Raw genomic sequence first — 17,326 nt, forward strand, 5'->3', positions numbered from 1 at the left:
GCGGGAGGTTGTGTCTAATTATCAAAAGCGAAAGAAATATGAAAGATCCTAGTTTGTAGGACTTGTTGACAATCAATGTCAACAATTTTTTCGTTTGGTCCATAGAATGTTTTGAGTGGGCTGTATTTCGACACACGAAATTAATAACGTAAATAAATCTTATATATTTGTTTCAAGAAATGATAGCTTGTTTGTGAGCGCTATCTTTAGACAGGTTGTTGAAAACTGGATGTTAATTCGGATTTTATATTTTCAATAACTTCGCATGAGTATTTTAGTCAAATCTAGCACGAATCGAACAGGTGAAAACAATCTATACGGCGTTCGTGCTGAGGTGGTATGGTGATAGGTGCGTAAGGAACTACTCTTGGTGTTTTTAACGAACAATAGTTTATTTAGAACTAATCAACAATCAGAGTTAACAATTAACAATTAACAATTACACTTAACAGACAACTGGTAACAACTAACAAATAACGATAGACACCGAGAGATCATTCGACGCGTTGCTATGCAAATAGTACCGAGGAGTTACACATTTAATGGCGTAAGACAGACTGCCTGTGCTTTTGTTTCGGATCGCGCAGATTCTTCCCTTCGTAGCCCATCGATATCCCCCACTAGCGTGCATTCATTAGATGTGCCGCCAGTGCTGGCACGTGTATGCTCTTCCGAGAATTCGGCGGAAAGAGTGTGAAGATATCGATGGTACATTGGGCACGTCGGTGTTGCGCTTTGGCGGCGTCGCGCTTTGCATCCGGAGCCGTTGAAAAGTTCCGTGGCCCGTGCCGCCACAGTGCTTGGCAGGTTTTTATTTTGTTTACCTAGTGGATCGGTATGATAGAGTTCGAGACATGTGGAAAGTACGGCTTCCAGGCAAGCAGGGGCTGATTCAGCGCATTAAAATAAGAAGAAAATTTCGTATAAACGTTTTCGAGTAGACGCTTGCTTTGTGTCACAGTACTTTCTTACCTATTTTTAGAGAAATTACTCGAATCGACCAGTTCCAGTTTCTATGGAAACGCGAATGCGTCGCGTCATAGATCGTCCATCTTGTTCGAACAGCTTACACGAATTTGTCGAAAATTTTGATCGTCACGTCAACTAACGTTTTATAAGTAAGAGATTTTAAACGTCCCCGTATTTAATAATCGAACGGATTCGGATCCGAAGAGCGTATTGGTCCGGAAATAAGGCCAGCACGATTTATCTATTTTCCAAGAAATCGTTCATCTGTGTAATGTTTAGCATCGCAAAATAAGCTATAAGCGGAACGTATGGTCATATTAGGCATATTATGTTATATAAAATTTTCTTCTTATTTCAGTATTCAGAATCAACCTCTGCCATATTTTCCACCTGTTCTGATTCACCTTGTATAATATATAAGAATGATAATTGCAAATATATTTATATAATAACTCTATGATAAGCGCTTAATAATACATACAGTGAACTTGTACAGAGTAACGTTTGCTGACTGTCGGAGGCACATTGTTGCTGTCTATGCAAAGACAAGTGCCCATTTCTTGTCGAAGAACTCCAGTCAATTCTAGCGTTTCACCCACATAAGTTTTCAACGCTGAAACATGAAAATATATAATCGTTATTTTTTAGCTTTGCCTCTATTTGATCTTCATCTTATCTGCTTACGCGCTTAATAATAGAACTAGGTTTGGTCTACGTAAAAAGTAACTTCTTTTTATTAAGACTCATATTTATTAGGATTTAATAAGATACAATTTATTAAGATACATGTAACGAAAGGCAGGAAGTAGTAACATTTTACGTGAATTTGCATGGATCGAATATGCTGATGTGCTTACGAATAAGAGAGTATTGATCGATAATTATTAAAACCAATTGTTTGTGACATGGGAATAAGCAAAAGTCATTTTTAAGTTTAAAGATCTTTAGTTTAGTATTGAAATGTGTTTAATGTATTTTAGCAAAAGTAGATAAAAGAGGAATATTAAAAACATTAAAAACTTAATATCTAGTTCTTGTATTGTCCAAAGTTGTGTTTTGAAGACAAAATTTGACAAAAATGATGCATATACAAATGCTATCTGTGGTCATTAATATATTTTTTCGTTATCGACAGAACATTTTCCCTTGATTTTATTGACATATTGGATTAATCACTTCTTTAAGTTACTCGTTGTTGAAACAACATCAAAATCGTATATTGTTTCATGCTAAAAAATCTACTAAATCCATTGACAGTGAAACGATATTTCGTATACGGTTCTTACAAGAATTATTATTATTTAAGACTTAGGAAAACGTATATACAGTAGCCACGCACATGTCACGTAAAATAACAAAATAAAAAAGGAATTTGAGGTAAAAAATAAAAAAAGAATACTTTATTTTTTTTCTAACATCAATACACTTTACAATCTACTTCCGAACTCTAGGCGTGACTTTCTAAGACTGACTCTTATGATTTTACTTTCGATCGGATCCGATTACTTTCTTTTGTCATCCCTCAACATCCCCACCGTCCATGCATTTGCTAGGCGTCCGCGATCGTTGCCACGTGCTTTTTCTTCTAGAACCTTCGGTGGAAGGACCGTTGGGATGTTGATGGTTCATTAGGCACTTCAGCGATATACATTGTCGCCGAGTGCTTTATCTCTATCGTGAGTCCGTCGGATTTGAAGTATGCCGGTCGTGACACACACTGTGCGTATTTCTGGCGCGCGTTTCCGTTCAGTGACAGTACTTCGGCGGACTGGATTGCCGAAGCGAAAGGGTTAAAAAAATACGATAAAATCACATGTAGCTCTCTATTTGTCTAGTCGCTTTTGTAGCAATATCACTATGTCCTCTGACATACTTGAGGTTTCTTACAATTCACAAATTAAATGAACAACTGTGCAAGCGAAATCGCTGCTGTAGAATCCCCGCTTCTGTAGAATCAGTCGTATGGATTTCAAAATTTAGTGTGTCGCCGGGATTAGCGTTATCCAAAGTACGCCACAGGAATAGAACATAAAGATATTTCTCAAAATTTGTTATTGCTGGTATGATATTGCTGAAATACAAGGCTGCAGTTTCTTAATGTCGTCAAAACATTCAGTTCTTTTTTGGTCAGTCACTTTTCGCGTGTGTCACGACCGGCATACTTCAAATCCGACGGACTGACCATAGAGATAAAGATGTGGCGGCACTCGGCGACAATGTATATCGCTGATGTGCTTAATGAACCATCAACATCCCAACGGTCCTTCCACCGAAGGTTCTAGAAGAAAGAGCACGTGGCAACGATCGCGGACGCCTAGCAAATGCATGGACGGTGGGGATGTTCAGGAATGACAAAAGAAAGTAATCGGATCCGATCGAAAGTAAAATCATAAGAGTCAGTCTTAGAAAGTCACGCCTAGAGTTCGGAAGTAGATTGTAAAGTGTATTGATGTTAGAAAAAAAATAAAGTTTTCTTTTTTTATTTTTTTACCTCAAATTCCTTTTTTATTTTGTTATTTTACGTGACACGTGCTTTGTATTGCTCTGTCGAATTTGAAAGTTTCTATTACGATAGCGGATGGTGCGAAAGACGCAAGTTTCTAGTATTTTAGAGATGTCTGAACGTCAGCTGCGTGATTATGTAACAAAAAATGGAGATATCCATTGAAATATTTTAACACGCAAGAGATTTCATGTTAAGACAATACACGCAAAGTAAATACACACGAATATAATAGTATATCCCTTTCGATGTCATTCGATTTTTGTGTCATTCATTTTTTCCCCGATATATTTGAGCGATTCGAGATAAACAGGATACACTTCTAAACAATTCCTCTCAAAAGTGGCAGGAATTAATATTTTTTCTACTGAAAACAAATAACTCTGGAAATATTGAAAATGTAAAAGAATAGGAAGCTTAAAATCCGTTCACTTGTCGATGCAATGAGCAGAACAATACATATTTGCGATAATAAGAAGAATATCTCTAATGATACTTTTAATACATCAAAAGGCAAATACTATAAAAAGATTCGACGCGCTCTTTGAATACAGCTACTATCAAGATGTATAAACATTAGTACACATAATTAGCCTAGATCGTGTCGAAGTAGTAAGTACGTATGTACTTTTGACGAATTTTTAAATTCAAAATTCTTTTGAAATCACGTTTAAAATACAGTTATTCTTAGAATATGATTTAAAATATAATCTTCTTTTTACTTTTTGCGTAATTTATTACGTAAATCATTACTAAAGAAAGTTACTTTCCAGTTGTGTTACAAAGTAATCCACTTTGTACACAGGTATGTAATAAATTGCCAGAAACTTTGATGAGAACGAACTTTTTATTAAAAAAAGTGACATCTTTCATGTATGATTTCCTCTTCAATCTAATATTTGCTTGGTAGTAGTATATCAAATATTTTTGAGCTAAAAGTAAGTAATAAATATTCGGTAGGTTTATATGCGGAATGCATAAATAATTGTTATGAGTATTGAAAGTATTACATTTTTCTGTCTACATCGTTTCGGTTCAATTTGGAAAATCTTATTCTGCGTGTGCAATTAATACCAGCAGCATGTCAACTCTAAAGTTTCATATCACGAAAAGAGTTTATGCAAAAGACGAATAAGAGTTAAGTTTGACATCGAGTAAAGAAAACCCAATTTGAAATTGATCTAACAGTGTTTTTCTAAATTATTTCTAGGTATTGTTCAATTTGTTCTTTTCTCAATATTGTTGGATTTAATTAACGCAGCGTCATATTTACGCTAATATCTGCTTGTTAAGCATAATTTTAATATATAATAACATGATCTATAACTCTTTACAATTTATATTTTATCATGGCATATGTTTTAGAATATTCTCCGGCTTCTTGTAATTTTTATTCATACCTATTCCACGTGTATCATGTTTTCTTTATTAACTTGAAACGTTTTACACGCACAGGTGTACGCGAGTACTATCAATTACACGTACATACAGAACTTCCTCAAGCTAATATTATCAACTCTAGAGCTATTAATAAATGTTCATAAAGGGGATACTTCTTCGCGACATGTAGTTTAATAGTTTATTAACACATTGACTGCCACGCGTGTTTTCAAAAAAATCTGCGTCAGGCCACGCGTACAGCAGTACCAAGCGTTCTCTGCTAGGTGCTCCTATCGATATTTTAGTAATGCGAATCGCTCAAGTGATGGTCTCAAGAATGATCTTTCGTTTCGCTTGTTCGCTACATTAAAACCGCTAGCTGTTGTCGAATATAACGAAGGAAAGTGTGGTATAGATTATTCCGATCAAATGGTTTCTTATGCCACCACAATTAGAAAAGGAATCAAATGTTACAGAAAACTTGGCATTCAATTCCTTCTGGGAATTTCTGTTGTAAACGCTTTGACGGTTTACAAAATTGCAATAAGGAAAAATATAAATATTGGAATATTGTTATTCTATAAATTTATTATTATTATGTTATTTTTATTTATTATTATTATTTATTATTATATACTGTTATTTTATAAATTCAGAAAGATAGTTATATCCACTGTATATACTACGTACATATATGTATAAAATATATGATTGTTTAGGAATATCTCTCTACTTTAAACTGTTACTAGCAAAGATACTTTGCAAGTAGCATTCTTATATGTTGGATTACAAGCTATTTCAATTAGCCTTGTAGTGAATATACTGTACAATATTTGTAATTTTAGCGAATGTCGTGATATTGTTCTGTAGGAGTACCAAAACATAGTTATCTTCTATTAGCAAATAAAATTCTATTTTTGATGAAATTTAGTAAAAAATATTAAAGTATCCGAGGAACAACTTCTTTTGCCTGCAAAAGTCACTTTGAGCAGGTGAAATCGAATCCTCAAGATTTTGATTAACTTGTGATGATCCGAGATACAGTAAAACTTTGCATCGCTCTATTGAAAAATATTTGTGCGCTAGGAATAAATCTCGAGTAAATAATGAGTTTGCTATTTTAAAGATAAAACGTGTAACAGGCATTACATGTAAGAAATACAATGCGGGCAAAATAACAGCTCACTTAACATTTCTGTTAATTTCTAAATACATAGGATTTTTCACCAGATATTAGCGCTTTTATTGGAACAAACAAATGAAAATTAACAATTCCGTGTAACATATTTCGGAGCCATATTGATCTGATATGTCAAACATATACATTGATATTTCGAAAATTAAAAATTATTTTCTAGAGTTGACATGTTGTTTTTCAGGTAAGTAAAATGTTTTTTAATGTATACTATATCTAATTTATTAAGTGTAATTACCAGTTATTTGCCCCACTTTTATAATTTCCTTTGTATATTACATACATTATAATCTAAAACGTATTTGTTCAACGTATTTGTCGTCTAATACCGATGATTTAGTCATAGACCGAATTTCTTTTACCTGTAAGTTCAATATTTTGGCAACTGAGACTAAATTAGAAGGTGTCCGTTTAATTTTTCTTCTACCTTTTCCCATAGAAAAATGTCTGAAAGTCCAAAACAGAAAAGAGAGAAATGGTCAGAGGAGAACATGAATGGGGCTTCGAAGCTACTCCTCAAAAATAAAATGGCCCAAAGACAGGTCACTGCAGCTTTCAATGTTTCAAAAACGACGAATGTGAAGTCTGGGCACACGTCGAATGCGCAGATCAAGAAAATATTAAGTATTTTCCATACGATATACATAAAAATCAAATTTGAATAAGAATATGTATACTGACATCTAGAGGACTTTTTTAAACATTATTAACCATTTAGAGCAAAAGATCAAATAATTAAATAATTGATCGGTACTGGACGACAATTTTTCGTTTCCTAGAAATTCCGACATTACTATTCTTGCACATTGTCAATTCGTCAATTCGTATTATTGAATTTCATAAAATTAATTTTCCTACTTTTATCAAGTTCCATTTGTGCTATAAAGTCACTTTGTAAATTTTCATTTTTACCAACTCTAGCACAAGGTACTGTGCGACTCTCCCCTGCATCTTATTTTGTATGTGATTCGAAATCCAAATTATTCGATATTTTTCATACCAAACTACGATAAAGATTCTTAACAACTTCTGCAAGATTACCTATACTAGCATTTATGACGTTCCTGTCTCACAAGATCAATAACCAAGCCTTTTCCTCGATTCTTTTTCTCTGATGAAACGTTAAATAGTTTTCTTCCTTCTTTCTGTCCGGATGAATTTTATCTTTTTCGTAGGTCATTGATATCTGGTCGCTTTTTTAAATTACTTTTTCCGTAGTTTTCATGTCACAATAAAGAGATTAAAAAATGCTGGATCAAAATTCTTAATGCTTTTCTCACCCACTCCGTACTGTTATCTTTCTGTTCATGTTCAAAATAGCGAATAGAGGTACATATAGAGGCGAATACCTCTGTGTTTAGTCTATTGACACCCCCTCCCTCTCGCCCCTTGATGAGGTTGACTCGTGTTAGATTACAATATCAGTTTGCCTAACAATCAGAACTACATGGAATTTTGGGGATATACAGGCTGAGTCTTCAACAGCAAACCACCTGAATAATTCTTTCAATTTTTTAAGACGCAGGGAAATGTTTGAAACAAAAGTTGTTTGGTTTCGAGGAGGCTATTACGCGATGGAAAAAGTTTTTCTCAGATGGACGCGTTTACGAGTTTTAAAGAACACTTTAATAGGCTTCGTTTTTTTTTTTAAGTGCAGCCGTGTAGTTTTGAATACCTATTTGTCCCATTGTTGCTCTTTTGAAGACGGATTTAAATATCGCGGTCATTTAAGGTCACTCAAGGTCATAAAACGTAGTAAAATAGTCCAATCGAACGTAATGTTTCAATATTCCGAAACAAAGGAAAATGGATTTACCATTTTCAAGATAAGCGGCCCGTTTATAAAACACCATTAAACTAGGAGACGCAATCAATTGGAGAAAAGATAAATTTTCTGTGACTACTTATCGTACTCGAATTCGACTCTACATCTTCGTTACTTTGTCGAAACTGATAACATTAACAAAATATTTAAAAAATGTCAAAATCGGCGGTATCTCCTTTTTTTGTAAATATTTACCGGCTATTGAATCCATTGATTCTCGATTGCCTTATCTGTTTGCTTGTGTATATCTTTTATATGTCGGAGATGAAAGGAAAGCCGAAGCCTTTCCTTGGAAATTTTGGGAACATCCTCTAGTACGTTAGCCTAGATTTTATTATACTTGTAATTGCTTAAGATTTGTAATAAGCGAGATTGGGTTCGAGGTGACAATCGGTCGCTGAACGTAGCCACGGTCACGGGATGGATGTTTTATCTAACGGAGGTCTGGAGTGGTTGTATGTGTTTTCCGAGAAATGTGGTTGTGGCGGCATGCGGCCTCGAGAGCGGGCCTAGCCACGTGTGATGTTGCCTCGGAGGTGCCGATGCAATGGGACATACATTGTATTAGTAATCAAAACTCCAGGTAGAAATTGCCTAGCAACGGCGTTTGGAACTTTCTCGATGCTTCCAACGAGTGTGCCTAGCAACGGCGTTTGGAACCTTCTCGATGCTTCCAAACGGGTATAGAAAACAAAATGCAATCGTACAGGGAGAAAAATCTCCACGAGGCTGGCATTCTTGCGATTGCCTTGGAGAGTGATATATCGAGCATTTTCGACGATCGCATTTGCGTCTAAGTTAGTTTCGCTTAGTAAGGAGTTATCCCGGTGACCGTGGATTCGTTTGAACTCAAACATTGCTAATAGTATTATTTAATTTAATTATTCGTAGATCGTATTATTCATTAGGCTTAGTGTTTGTTAGACTTATTATTAGTTGTACTTATTATTTGTTAAGCTTAGTGATAGACCTGTATATACGTGTAAATAAAATCTCGGCTTTGTGAAACGATGGCTAGTCCACATGAAGAGTCGTCGCGCGCCCAAAATTCGAATCGTGATCCGACATATATATACATAGATGGATACACAAATAAGTTTCGTCTATGGCGAGATCAATTTAGCCACCTGAGTAACCAGCTATCTTTCGAATCAACAGATACAATACCGATACAATGATACGACATGCGATGTACATACTCGAAACGTTACAGATTGAATCAATGAATTAATGAATTAATGAAGAGTAGCTGCTAATCATTGGTAGGATACACGCTTGTTAAAGATCGAAGATGTCCCTGAATTAATTAGCTTTGAAATTAAAAGGTTAGGTATGTGGGAGATTTTGCGTTTGAGGAAAATTATTCGAAGATAGCAATATGGTTGATGATACGGAAGTGTAGGGGTAATAGGGTGAATGCACCGAGCAATGTACAATAAACAATTGATAATTGGTAATAATGTATAAATAATTCGTAACGATTAAGAATAGAAGCAGATAGTAATATTTAATTAGAACCCATGTTTTTTGTTTCAACTTCCAATTTATGTTCCTTTGATAGCAAAAACTAAAATAGAATTGATTATAATAAATTTTGAATATAGAGATTGAAAATTGAAATGGTTTATCAATTGGGCTGATTTCAAACTAATCTCGTAAAAAAGTTGTAAAGAGGGGAAATATAGCTTTAAGAAATACGCAATTAGTCGAGTGTTTACGGTACGCGCCAATAACAAGACAAGCTTTTGACTTTTGGAGAAGTTGACTGTAACAAAAATATATTATATTATATTATATTATATTATGTTATATATTATATTATATATTATAGCTATAATTTTAGCAGATACTGTTTATCTATTTCGTTTTGCGTGTATTAACGTCCTCATGGTGTATCGTATAGTAATTAATGCATCAGATTATATACATATCGGTGTTTGTAGGTAACACGTTATACAGAGTGGAGAAGCAGCATCAAATTGTCACGATTGCAAAATAAAATGAGTGAACGGCTGGTGAACGAGCAAAATACTCGTACAATAACAAGTGAATGTAAAGGGAGCTCTAAATTCCAAGAAATTCCATTTTATCAGCCGAACAAAATGTATAATCTGATAATGTTTTGAGGATAGTAAGTTAGGCAGGCGAAAAAAATAGGTGTTAACGATCAAGTATAACAGATACAGTAGTAAATATTCAACAATTTTTCAACCGTAATGTATTTATACACAAATCTGCGTACTTTGTATCAAAGTTTCTGTTGAAAATGACAACGTGAGTTCGTGCTCGCCATCCATATGCAGATGCGTTAGTGATAAGAAATAGTAACTAGAGGATGATGCTAGTTACAATCGATAGATTTAATCGATAGGCTTAAGATGCTTTTTTGTTTTTATCCCTAGTTTTTGTAAGCGTGTGCAATAAAGGCTTTTTTTGGCTCAGAACGGTGTAATAGATTTATCCATTCAATAAAATAATAACTACTCTGATCTTACCTCTGAGTATAGAAATAACAACAGTTTCGATACATATATTTTTATGTACAGCATGTATAAAAAGTGTCAGGGCGTATAAGTGTCCACTAGCGTGATTTCGGAGGATCGGAGCCTCTGGATCGATTGATTCATGCAAAATTTTGTAAAAATTGACGTTTGCTGGCACCGTATGCTACTTAGCACGAGGATCAAATGGAACTTTACTGGGAAAGTATATTTGGATACCATGATGTGCAAGATATTATTCTTGTATATGTAGGATTTGTATACATTTTAATCAATTTACTTTTTTTAATCAATTTAATCCTCATTTTATCAATAAATCCAATTATTTTGCCATCTATCTCTATTACCGACTATCGAATTGTTCGTTGTTCCAAAAATGTGTTGCGCGCAATACTGGACACTATTAAATAAATTTTCATTTAAATAATTGTTTAAATGTTAAAAGACAAATAAATTATTTGCAATTTCAACAAGTTTAAATATATTATTTAAAATAATGAGATTAATTGTTATTTACAAATTTTATTTTCTATTATTCTAAAAGAAAGCTAATAAAATCAGAATCTTTGTTTGAAAGTCTTTTTTCACACAGTAGATAATTCTGTAATAATGTGAAATCACACTGATTGCTCCATTCTGTTTATCACGGGCTATCCCACCTGCTAACGAAAACTTGTTGTTTTCTCGTTAATGTCACATTGCTTACTTTCTACCTGACTGCGAAATATAAACTTGTTGCGAATAATCTCGATGTAAGACCCAATGGAATTTCAACGTCATTTCTCCAGAAAACGGTTCAATTGCGACTCATAGCTTATTTTGAAAAGTTGGCAAGTTGGTCCTCGCGATGAGTAGACGTTTGTAAAACTGTATCATCTAGAGTTGTAGAATTAGGTTGTAGAATCCGGTCAAATAAGTGTATTTTTTATATACTCTGTACATATACAGGCTTTTCCAGAATAATTCCATACCGCCAGACAGGATAAGACGTCAAACAAGAAAAAAAAAAACATTTTTCATTTTTCCAGCTTATTTTTGCGCGTAAACTTTTTTTATTTAAAACTAAAGTTTGAAATAGTTGTAGATACTCTGTCACACTGAACGTATTTCATTGTAAGCTAGCTCAAGCAGAAACAAAGCCTTATACAAGAAAACTTCATCCTCTTCCTTTGACTTACTTTTGCATACAGAAAAATCTGCAGTCTAAGTGTGCTATCCTGAGATTCCTTGATTATACATATCTTTTCTAAATTTTTCGTTTCTGTTAACAAAACTTCCATAAATGATAAAGTGCAGGTATTCCTAAAGGAAAAAAATGTAAAGAAACTAAAATTAACGCCCAAACACCCAAAATTTCAACATTAACCCGCCATATATATATTGTTAAATATGTAAATTCGCACGTTCGTGGGGAGACGCGATCTCGAGGAAGCGCGCCAACGGGAGTCGTAAATTCCCGTTGCAATTGATTAATCGACGCCACGAATCGTTCGATCCCTTATTTCTTGTGGGATAATAAGGGTAGTTAAATTGACGATAACGCTGCTATTAACAGGTTATTATATATGTCGGAGATAAAAGGAAAACCGGAGCCTTCCCTTTGCAATTTTGAGGAAGCCTTCTAATGCTTTAGCCTAGATTTTATCATAACTGTAATTAAGCAATTGTCATTTGTAATTGTTTGACATTTGTGAAAGCGAAAGTGGGTTCGAGGTGACAACTGGTCGCCGAACGTAGCCAGGGTCACGGGATAAACGTTTTGCCTGACGAAGGTGTGGATCGGTTGTATTGTTCTCCCTAGAAATCACATAGAATTGTACTTTAGAGATGCTGATATAATGGGACACACGTTGTATTAGGAATCAATCTCCAGACAGAAACAGGTCGTCCCATATAACGTAATACGTTATACCGTCATACCATATAACGTATTACGTTATAACGTTATAACGTTATAACATATAACGTAATACGTTATAACGTTATACCATATAACGTAATACGTTATAACGTCATCCCATAAAACGTAATACGTTATAACGTCATACCATTTAACGTAATACGTTATAAAGTTATATCATGTAAAGTAATACGTTATAACGTTATACCATATATCGTTACATATGTCACGACCGGCATACTTCAAATCCGACGGACTGACGATAGAGATAAAGCACTCGGCGACAATGTATATCGCTGAAGTGCCTAATGAACCATCAACATCCCAACGGTCCTTCCACCGAAGGTTCTAGAAGAAAAAGCACGTGGCAACGATCGCGGACGCCTAGCAAATGCATGGACGGTGGGGATGTTCAGGAATGACAAAAGAAAGTAATCGGATCCGATCGAAAGTAAAATCATAAGAGTCAGTCTTAGAAAGTCACGCCTAGAGTTCGGAAGTAGATTGTAAAGTGTATTGATGTTAGAAAAAAAATAAAGTTTTCTTTTTTTATTTTTTTACCTCAAATTCCTTTTTTATTTTGTTATTTTACGTGACACATACATCGACACTCTGTGTTACCACAGATTTTATACGAAATAGTGAAATTGGAAATTGAATACTGTATTCAGAGTGAAAATATAATGCTATATGGAAATGAAATAGCACTTCAAAGACTTGATAGATTTCGTTAATAAAATAAAGCAAAATAAATCTTTAATTCACTCACTACGAATTTATGGTATTGATTAAAATCAATGAATGTAGAGTTACTTCCGATTAAGGGTACAACTGTTATAAATTAAGAGCATAATTACATTGAATTAATGGGAAAATGTTGTTATAAATTATTGGTATAACTGTTAAGAATTAATGATGTAATTGTTTTAGATTAATGGCTTAAATGTTATAAATTAATGGCTTAGAAGGTATAAATGAATAGCTTAAATGTTATAAATTAATAGTTTAAATGTATAAAATAACAGTTTAAATGTTGTACATTATTGGCTTAGATGTTGAAAGTTAATAGCTTAAATGTTATAAATTAATGGCTTAAATGTTATAAATTAATAGTTTAAATGTTATAAATTAATAGCCTAAATGTTATAAATTAATAACTTAAATGTATAAAATAACAGTTCAAATGTTGTAAATTAATGGCTTAGATGTTGTAAATTAATAACTTAAATGTTATAAATTAATAGCACAAATGTTGTTGAGAATTGTGGATCTTTGAAGTCGAAATAATGTTATAAGAACACTAAATTTATACTGAGGATTAATTTTAAAATAGTAATATATTTATTTCATGGACGATTTCTTATATATTCATCGATACATACTTGCACGCGTCTCAGCACTTTCTTCTATACCCGACTCTTAACCGACTGAACAGTTTACATTCATCTGTTTTCGAGACGCCGCGCACACACATACATCCACACGCTGATGTTCACATACAAGTATCTCTACTACACATTTAACCCAGTCCAACACAGAAAATTATACATATCTCAACAAATGTTATAAATTAATAGTTTAGACGTTATAAATTAATTGCTTATATGTTATATATTAATGGCTTAAATGTTATAAATTAATAGCTTAAATATTATAAATTAATTTCTCAAGTATTGTAAATTAATGGCTTAGACGTTATAAATTACTAGTTACAATGTTGTTATTTGAAAATTTTTTTTATTTACCTTATATTTAAATTCTTCTTGGATGTTCACTGTCCGGAATTTCAGGCACGAAAGAGCTCGCGCGCGACTTCCGCGTTCCTTATATATCTTGACAAGGTGTCGAGATGTCAATCAAACGTTAACGATCTCTTGACATAGCAAAGGACGGGTTTTCCATTGTAACAAAATCAAATTGAACAATTTCTTAATTTTTATCGTAAATTGGCGCCTTCGACGATTTAATACGGTATCCATTTTTATCATTTTAATAGTTTCTACAAACTAAGACTAAATTCACACCTCCTTGATACTAGTTTTCGACTATCAATTAGTTTGAACAAAAAGGGAAAAGAGCCTAACGGCAGTCGATGACGTTACTGTGAAATATGTTATGGTATTTAAATAATCAGCCAGATAAAATTCATATTAATCATTATATTATATTATTGATATTCGTTCATTTACTCGTGCTAATTACAAAATAAAATGTTCTCTTTCCTTGAATAACACCTACATCACCGTCTGCGATATTTAAATTTCTTATTTAATGCTTATTTAAAAGTCAGGTACCTTTTTAATTCCTCTCAAGTTGAACGAGTAAATTTACTCGTTATAGTTGTAACATAAAATGGCTATTTTCTTCAATACCACTTGCATCGCTGTACGTGATACAAATATTAATTATGTATCGAATAATATGTACCAATTGGCTGTAATCGCGGTTAGGTATTTCTTCGTTTGATCTATCAAGAGATCTATTAGGCTATTAGCGAAAGACTTATTGATTCCTCAAAGATGTATCTTAACTTAAATCTTAAAGATTAACTAAATGATTATATTTGATTAGTATTCGACAGTGTCTATCATATTCAGCCATCTTCTTTTATAATTGATACTGCTCGGATCAATTATTTTATAATAAATTGCAGATTATGCCACGGTATATTATAAGATATTTGTCTATAGCTCTTTTTTTCTAATTCATTGATTTTATTATTAGTCTCGTTGGTTTTTCCTGCGAGTATCTGCTGTACGTACATTGGAAATACATAATGGATACGTACATTATATATATATTTTAAAATATAAAAATAAAAAATTAACAATACTATTATAAATATTGCTATTATAATTAATTAATAATAATTTAATTAGATAATTAAATTAAAATAATTTATAAATATTTAACGTAATAAAATAAAATTTTTTAATAAAATTGATAAAAATTGAATTATCTTGTATATAAGTATATATTAATATATAATTATTAATTTTAAATATATTAATTTTAAAATCTTTATACATACATTTAATTTTATAAAAAAATTAAAATATAAATATAAATATTTTAACTTTAAATTGAAAAAATGTATTATATATAATTAAATATTTATATATAAAAATTAATATAAATTATAAATATTTTATTATCTTGAGATATATAATTAAATTATTATTAATAATAGGTAATATTAATTTATAATTATTTATTTATTTATATATATATATACGTCGGGTTTACATTAGAATTAGGGTTAGGGGCGTGAAACGAATCTTCGTTTGGGTTACACGTTGTCGTTATGCAATAGAGAAGACATTGGGTAGTGCAAATACGATTACCATAGAACCGGACAAGTAACCGTGGTAATTAGATACTCGAGAAACTAATGACAATGATCCTAGGTTCAATAACGAATCCGCGGACAACGGGACGGTAGTCGTACGCACTCGCAAAAAATCTAAGTCGGATTCTGTGTTAATATTCGCTGACCGTAAGGAGTTAATCCTTTTTTGTCGATGAGACCGCAAGAGAGAGAGAGAGACTTTCCGACCCGGTGATACCCCAGAGGAAAAATATGACGGGGTGTGTCTAAGGACACGAGATCATCGGATTCGTCGGGGACATCCTACGTTCGGAAAGTAAGGGAAATTGACGTTGCTGCTAATTGGCCAATCTCCATATCGGTAGTTAGAAAAGGATGCTAGCCGCCCTTGAGGGAGGGTTGCTAGTGGGAGACGTCGTTCGTGGAAAAATAGGTCTCTCCTGTCTTCCCGTAACTGGGACAAAGACTGTGTATCTGTTGAAGGATTTTAGGTAACTAGATATTAGTGTTTATGACGGTCCTCGGGCTAGCCGATCACGTACTGTGGAGACGCGTCGACATCTGGTAAACATCCTGCCCGGAGAATAGGATCTGCGTGTGGCGAGCTACGGGACAGAAACCGTTGGAATGTTTACTGCCATGTACCGCTACAAATCTTTCTTTTAAGGAGAGCTATAGGATTACTTAATGCCTTTGTTAGATGGAGAGTTCGTCCCGTTGACCGTGTGACACCAATTACCTCTCAGAGAAAAGACAGCGACTCCCGACTGTCGGACCCCAACGCCGCGACGCATCTTAGTCCCCATCAGACATAAGGCCCCAACCCCGACTTTCGGACTCCTTGGAATCCACACCAAACCCCCCAACATCCCCAAGCCAGGGTGTATATAAGCCGAGACTTCACCCAGCCCGGGGAGTTCTCGTTCTAGTTGCTGTTCTTGTACAACACCCCTTTCTCTGTTCAACGTTATTCTACTGTAAGTGCCAAAGTCATAATAAAGTTCGATAAAAGAGAATTAATAGTTGGGCTACGACTCAGCTTTCTTTTCTCTCGCAACCCAAGTATCCATTTTACGTGACATTTTGGCGATCCGTGCCAGGATCCATCAACTTCAAGAAAACGAAATTACGCATTTCGGCATACGTGCATCATTGAAGATTGAGGGATCAGCGGACCTCTGCAGATCAGCTCACTTTGCGTGAAAACGACTTCTACGGAAAGCGGACTACGGTCATCACCAAAATTGAAACTGGTCACGAAAAGAAGAATATTCAGGTAAAGAACTGGATTCTTTTAAATATTATCGTACTCGTCGCAATAGCTTCGCTAGTACAGACTCCAACAACAGTACAATAACCACTATGAGCAAAAAATCAGAAGACACATCTTCTGTTAGCCCTATGGCTACTGGTGTGGATCCAAGTATTCGGGCCATACTAGACGCTATGCAGAAGCAGAACGAAATCAAGTTAAGAAAACTGTTAAAGGAGACTATTAAAGCAGCGACTAGTCGGAGTTATCAGGGTAGTTTAGTTTCTAATAATTTGAACAAAAGCTTGGAGAAAACAGACGTTACTGTAGGAAATGAAGAAATGGTTTTGAAAGAATTTTCAAAAGAATTGCAGTCTAATGTAGAAAATTCTTATGAAAAGAAAGTATCAATTGACACCGCTTCACAGGATTATATTTTCATTAAAACAGACTTAATGTTTGATGTCAATAGC

At 33.9% G+C, this 17,326-nt stretch overlaps 1 long non-coding RNA gene across 1 annotated transcript; it reads right to left on the minus strand.

Moving 5' to 3' along the window:
* Positions 1 to 210: 210 nt before the first annotated feature.
* Positions 211 to 15,009, minus strand: LOC126877188 (uncharacterized). The gene is made up of 3 exons (XR_007694808.1): positions 14,019 to 15,009; positions 1,451 to 1,582; positions 211 to 824 (listed from the first exon to the last, which is right to left on the minus strand). It is a non-coding gene; the product is annotated as an uncharacterized LOC126877188 (long non-coding RNA).
* Positions 15,010 to 17,326: the final 2,317 nt, after the last annotated feature.

The sequence above is a fragment of the Bombus huntii genome, unplaced genomic scaffold (genome assembly GCF_024542735.1).
Source record: "Bombus huntii isolate Logan2020A unplaced genomic scaffold, iyBomHunt1.1 ctg00000131.1, whole genome shotgun sequence".
In the NCBI taxonomy this organism is placed as follows: Eukaryota; Metazoa; Arthropoda; class Insecta; order Hymenoptera; family Apidae; genus Bombus; species Bombus huntii.